General features: G+C 39.3%; 1 long non-coding RNA gene across 4 annotated transcripts; it reads left to right on the top strand.

Annotated features, from left to right (window-relative positions):
• The first annotated feature begins 2832 nt into the window (after nt 1-2832).
• On the top strand, nt 2833-7263 carry LOC127778631 (uncharacterized). 4 transcript variants are annotated; one of them, XR_008018545.1, is made up of 8 exons: nt 2833-3400; nt 3799-3918; nt 4062-4132; nt 4313-4404; nt 4530-4652; nt 5606-5708; nt 5819-5874; nt 6512-7261. It is a non-coding gene; the product is annotated as an uncharacterized LOC127778631 (long non-coding RNA). The 4 variants fall into 4 exon arrangements; XR_008018546.1 differs by lacking the exon at nt 4530-4652 and having other exon boundaries at nt 3799-3964; nt 6512-7263; XR_008018547.1 differs by lacking the exon at nt 4530-4652 and having other exon boundaries at nt 2834-3400; nt 4299-4404.

Raw genomic sequence — 7263 nt, 5'->3', positions numbered from 1 at the left:
GTATACCTGCACGTATACGGATGTTTCCTATATACGTTAAGGAAATTGATCACGTAACAAAAACAGAGTCCACGGATGGAAGGAGTCCTACTCGGACAGAGCTGGGTCATTACTGTATCGTGTGGGGTCCGATGTCTCCGAGTTCTACTTGAAGACCAACTGACCTGCGGTATAAAAGGGACCCCCTGAGAGGACCTAAGGCATCGAATCTCACAGCCAACACATCCACCACAGCCTATGAAGTCGGAGCCTACAGGAGCCAAGTCGCCGGGTGATCTAGTCGAACCAACTCGACTACGGTCTCGTCGGTATCATCGAGTTCTGCTATTCCCTTTGTAATCTGTGGTTTCCATTATATAATCCCATATCAATTAGATTAGGGCTATTACCTATTAAGGGGCCTGAACCAATATAATCCTTGTTCCCTCTTTACTTGATATTATACTACGTAGATCCTCGTATCAGCGTACCCCAATACCCTCTATATCCGGTCTATGGGTATCCCCGTTGACAAAAATATATACTACTATTTTTTTTAAGGAAAACAACATAAGAGAGCCTTTTCATTGACCCCTAGGTGTAAATCGAAAAAGAGAGAAGTCAAACTGAAAATACATAGTAAACCCAATGCAAAATAGAACACCCAGTGGAAAGTGCAATTCACTCTTCCGCTATAAGTTCACCAGACATCCCTCACGTTTACATCAAGTCTGTTTAAGATCCCCAATTCCCAATACCATAAATCTCTACCCCTTAATTATTTAAAACCGTTCAAAGTTAGTCCTAAGATAGTAAACATTAAAATTTTTCTTGGTTTCACTGATGTGGTATATGTCAGGCCCCACATGTCAATGTACCAGTGAGACGTTATTAGACGGAGAAGGCTCTCCTGGTACAGCAAGACGATACGATTGGATTTCTTGTTGACCTGACCGCTACTGCAAACTTCATTGTTCAGATTGGAGATTCGATCCACAAATGATCTGAAGCTACGTACCCCTCCAGTATGAAGCTGCTCTGGATAATCTTCAGTCATGTCAGCACGTAACTTGTGCGGTTTTGCCTACGAAAAGCATTTGCTGTAACTTGAGCTTTAATCCGTGCACAATAGTACGGCATACTCGCTCCGTTCATAAATATTTGACGCCGTTATGTTATTTTTTTAACATGTTTAACCGTTCATCTTATTAAAAAAATTTAAGTAATTATTAATTATTTTCTAATCATTTGATTCATTGTTAAATATACTTTTATGTATACATATGGTTTTATATATTTCATAAAAGTTTTTGAATAAGACGGGCAGTTAAACATATTTAAAAAATCAACGGCGTTAAATATTTAGGGATGGAGGGAGGGAGTGGTAAATATCATTATGTGTGCACAATTTGCTGTAACAAGCTGCAGCCTGCGTCCCAACCAGCTGCATATTCTAGATTAGTTAATCATGGCACAAATTTTGACAATTTAACTCTTCGCAAAAATTAATTTTACAAATAAACCATGGCCAAAACTTATTTAAAAAATGACCTTTCTATTCAGCGTCAAATCGTATGACGCTAAATTTAGACACCTCAGCGCCAAATAGCACGGTGCTGAATACATGTTGGTACGTCGACTCAGCCTCCCATCCGCAGTGGCACGGCATTCAACGTCAGTTGACGTGACGCTGAGGTGTCTAAGTTCAGCGCCATATAATTTGGTGCTGAACAAAAGGGTCACTTCTAAAATAAGTTTTGGTCACGGTTCATTTGTAAAATTAGTTTTTGCAAATGGTCAAATTGTCAAAATTTGTATAATCATGGCCCGTCGAGCTCCGCGAGCATTTTGCCAACCGGCATGGCCACTTGCTCGCCGCTCTCTGACCTTATGCCTTTGGCTTTCCACATAAGGTCGTCGTGTGGGTGGAAGCCGGGTGACGAGATGTCGGCGTTCCAAGGCGTAACGGAGCCTCGCGAGAGACCTCTTCGACACGCGCATGAACATATGGGCCTCCGACTATGCCACATCAGCGAAACCAAGAAAAAGTTAGAATAAATTCATGTGAGGTCTCTTAACCTGTTAACAAATCCGATTTTCATCCTTCAACCAAAAAACCAACTTGTCAACAAATCCGATTTTCATCCTTCAACCGAAAAACCAGATACAACGGTCACTCAACTGTCAAAGCCGATACATGTAGGTCCTATGGCGGTTTGGACGGCGGTTTTTACTGACGCAATATAGGTCCCATGGCAGTTTGGACGGCGGTTTTCGCTGACGTGGTGTCTAGGTGGCTACTTTGACTCAGTGTTCACATTACGTGATGCTTAGTTGGTAATTTGATTTGGGAAATATTAGAAATAGGTGACGTGGCGCACGGGGAGGTGTTCATCTGTAGCTTCTTCTCATCTCCCTGTCCCGCTGCTGCTGGCACATGCTGATGCAGCGTGCCACCTTTGAAGTGAAATGCAAAATCAAAGATAATTTGCATGTCCCTCCATCGACGCGGTTCACTTTTTTAAAAATATTTAACCGTTCATCTTATTTAAAAAATTTAAATAATTATTAATTTTTTTCTATCATCTAATTTATTGTTAAATATACTTTTATATATACATATAGTTTTACACATTTCAAAAAAAAACTTTGAATAAGACAAACAGTAAATCATGTTTAAAAAAAGTCAAACATTTAGGAAAAGAAAAAGTAATAAATACTAGATCGATCACTTTCCCTATATCTATACTAATATAAAAATTACGAATTTATCCCCAATCCTTCAATCCTTCAGTTCCGCTATCGCGTGGGACCCACCCCTCACCCTCTGCACCCGAAAAACCGCGCACAAAAAAGAAAACAAAAACGAAAATCCATCCGCTCCCGCACGTTTTGCATCGCCGCTAACCTCCGCCCGGCCCCGCACGCCTGCGCCGCCGATTCCCTCCGCTTGCACCGTCGTTCTCCCCATGCCGCACCGCCGCTTCCCTCCGCCCGCTCCTCTCCCACGCCGCCCTCTCCACCTTTCCTCACGTCCCGTCACGCCTGCCCACCTCAGCCGCAGCCCACAAGCAGGGTACCGGATCCCGTAAACCCTAGCCTTTGCCTCGCCCTCGCTGCCTCGCTGGCTGGATCCCCACTATCTGGGCGCCGTCGACGTCTGGTCTCCATCGAGCCGCATCGCCCTCGCGTCTCCACCACACCTCGCCGTCGATTACCCGTAGTCCGGCCGCCGTCGATCCCTCGACATCTTGTGTCCGCCGCGACTCCTCTGCCCCCTCCGCAAACTCATCCGGATCACGTCTCCCTTGCTGCAAGACAAATGTGAATCTATGTTGAGTTCCGGACAACTGTGGGCGAAAAGGCAAAGATTTTAATGGCTGACGAAGGCCAGCGACCGGAATTTGACGATGAAGTAGCAGTAAGTGGAATTCCTCTGTTCCATAGCCAATTACCTTCTCCTCCAAAGTTATTCTCTCTGTTTGGTGCCTCTCAAAAATTAAAATTAACTTAGGATTTTTCTGTTCCATAGCCAATTACCTTCTCCTCCCAAGTTATTCTCTATGTTTGGTGCCTCTCAAAAATTAAAATTAACTTAGGATTTTTTTTAATAGATCGATAGTGGCTGCACAGATTACTATGTGCGTGCAATGGACCCTATGAAATCACAATGTTTGGGAGTAAATTTAGTAAAAGATTGCTATTTCACTGTCAATGTTTGGGAGTAAATTTGTGCCTGCAGAAGTTTGGTTTTATCCCCCTATGCAATACGAGTATAATATATGTCTGATTGGTGTCTTTGTTTTCGCTCATATCAAGCCAAAGATTGAAAGAAAGAGAGAAAGAGATCACAACCTGGTGGAATATCTAGCTTCAGCGGAATAGAAGGGTCTTCCATCGCGTTTGCTCAGATGACAGAAAAGTGGCGCAGTTAAGCTGGTAGGAGTTTTTCTTGACAGGAAAATTCAGTCGCTTTCTCTTCCATGTAATATCCTCAAATTTTTTTCTGTAATTTCTTCCCGTCATATGAACTCATGATTCTGTGGTGGTGCCCTGATCTTGATTTCTGTGGGTTGTTCCAGGTGGATCTATGGAGAGAGATGGAGCAACTGCACCACCGCTAATGGTGAAACACAATGTGTTTGAGGAGAAGGTGATTGACTTGCATGGCATAACCATGTTACGGTGTAAATGTTTTCGAACAAAAGTGCAAATTATGCATTTAAACAAATCTGAATCCTGTTTACACCTGAATCAACCTTAACTGGTGGTTTAGCTTGCAATTTTATGAGCAGCTCAATTATATAATTCTGAATCAGGGTCATGCTAACAGATAGGTGATGTATTGATACAATGGATTGTTTCCAGCAATTTTCTTGAGATGGCCAACTAATTCAAGAAGCAAATTGAAGCCATAATTTCCAGGTAAGAGCTTCATTTTATTTCGATGTGATTGCGCCTACAATATATTTTGTATAAGAGTACCTTTGGGTATGCGCACATTGATATTTACAAGTCATTTTTGTATTTATTTTTTCATCATGTTTCAGATAAAACAACAGGCTGCATACTATTTTCTGGATTTTTCTATGGGCATGCATGCTCACCAGAGTGGGAGTATATTGCATCCCATGACTAAATTTATCATACATTTGTCAACCTGCTGACCACAGGTTTTTTAGCTTCTTATTCATAACTACAGTTAGCAAGCAATGGTTTCAATATGTTCGTACTTGAGGGAGGCCATATACCTAAAATAAGTATATGTCAGTATTTTCAATAAAGCATGTGAATATGTTTGAAAGGTGGTGCAGAGCTTGCAAGTTATCTTCTCATTTTATCCAATAAACTATTTATTTAGCTTTTAGTAGCTCTGTATTTTTTTTTCTATCTTCCTTTCTCTGTAAAGATAAAGATGAAATGCTTTTAGTAGCTCTGCATTTTTTTTTCTATCTTCCTTTCTTTTTCTTCTTTCTTTTCCTCAGTTTCATAAGAGGTATAATATGAGAATTTTGGGTATAAGCAATTTTGCAACAGATTGAGTGGATCCATGCAGCAAACCATTAGCTATAGTCTGTGTGCTTACTTTTTTTGTTTAAGCACTTCTTTTCACATTTCTAAAAAATGTGGGTGATAACGCATTTCTAAAAATTATGGGTGATAAAACTTTTGTTTGTGCCTAGCTTAAGATCCTGAGGTATTCTGAAAAGAACATCTGTACGTGTTCTTAGCTGTAAAATCTGAGATATTTAACAGAAATATGGAGACATTTATGAAACTTTATTATAACTATGGATGCTAGGTCAGGTAACTTACATGGAGATAATACCTTGATGGGGTAGAGGGAGTAGGGGGTCGTTATTAGTTTGTTAATTTGCAAATAATCCTGATGAATGGATCTGCTTTGAGATTTGACAATGATAAGTTGGTGATGCTTGACTAAATTTTTTGATATTGTGGTTAAAGACAGTTGATTTCCCTCTCAATTCGATAATTAAACACAGGACTAAGTATAATGGGATTTTTTTTGTGAACATGTGCTCCTTTGTATGTCCTGCCATATATACATACATATCCTAATTGTGATGCTAGCCGTGGATAACCATTCTACGATGTTTTATTTCAGGTTCAATCACGAAAATATGCATCTGGGATATTTAATTTTCCAGCATGCAAGCTAGCTATAAACTGCACTGAACATCATTAATCTGGCATTGGCAGATTTTCAGGTCAGCTTATGGAAGCCTTATGTGTATTCCAACTAATAAGCTCCTTACTTTGTATTAAGGTTTGTAATTTTTACATAATTATCAATCCAGTAACCCCCTTCTATTTTCAGGCCAGTGCCATAAAGCCCCTTGAACTTGTCAGTGCCATATATAGTAACTTGTACAGGTAATACAAGTTCTGTTATAGTAACTTGCGTGCAATTTGGTTGCATGTGTGGTTGTATTTCGGTTTGATCAGATATATAACACTAGCATTTCGGTTGGTTGCAATTTTTACCATCAAGGCCTGCATGGTGATTACAGAATCTGAGTTAGCTATGCACATATCTCTGAAATTTGCCTAGCATACTTCCACATCATTCTCCCAGGATTGGCTTGTTATATATCTCCCTAACAACAAGCAACCTATAAAGATGCCATAATAAAAAAAATGCTAAGAATTATGCTTGAGTTTTGACTTCTAACAATCAGATCCCTACCTGATATAATCTGTACTCTAAATGATGGTAATATAGCCAATAGTTTTAGAATGCATGTGTGGTGACCATCTAGGATTTTCATACGGTACTTATTACCTTTAGGTAACAACTTTAGCATATTGTAAGGGCTATCTGATGTGCAACTTTAGCTATCTGAACAATGCTATTGCAATTATCTTTGAGCTGCAAACCACAAGAAAGCTACACTGTTAAAAAAAAAAAAACAAATCCCCTTTTCCTTATGTATAGTTGCATTACTTTCAGTATTACAAAATGATCATGCAACATTCCTCTTGTGCTTATTATGTATAACATCTTTTCTAGGTGGGATGTGGCTGATAGCTGAACCAATTCTGGCAATGTTTCACATTTTGTTGAAGAACTGCATGTAGAATAGCTTGCTTTGGATGGAGAAATCTACTGGAAGGATGGTAAATCGTCTTTTGTACATGCAAAGCCATCAAAAGTAGCTATTTTGTGTTTGCAGGTGCCACTCTAGACTAGATTGGGTGTTTGTGGTGCGGGCATCTGACCTGTATTTCTTAGATTGTAATCAGATGCATTTTGTGAAGGATAAAGTCATCAACAGTAAATTAATTGTGTAAAAAATATGTATTTGTTTCATGATCATTAATTTAATTGGTGCACTTGGCAATGGTACATTCGATGCAACATATTATATTTTGTTTTTTTAAAAAAGCTGGTTCTTAGTGTCTAATTGCATGCTAAACAGGGAGACAATCTGCCAGGACTAATATCTTTTGCCAGGAATAGTTTGTCTGCCAGTAATTCATTGTCTGTCGGGAAAACTAAAGAATTGCCGGTACTCTTCCGCCAGTCAAAAAGATATCTAACACTCAATTTTTTTCATAGGAACAAACCATTAGTGGTGATAATTGACATGTTGTGTGCTAACTATGTTTGGTTAACTAAAGAAATAATGTTTATTATTTTCCAACGGAGCCAAAATTCTATGAATATCATATCTTTTATGTCATTGACAATGGAATGAATTATTAATGAATAATGTTAGATTTATGTTCATGAAACATTCAATTAATGCCAGCTATAAACAT

The sequence above is a fragment of the Oryza glaberrima genome, chromosome 7 (assembly GCF_000147395.1).
Source record: "Oryza glaberrima chromosome 7, OglaRS2, whole genome shotgun sequence".
Taxonomy (NCBI): Eukaryota; Viridiplantae; Streptophyta; class Magnoliopsida; order Poales; family Poaceae; genus Oryza; species Oryza glaberrima.
This window is presented reverse-complemented; position numbering and strand designations above follow the sequence as displayed.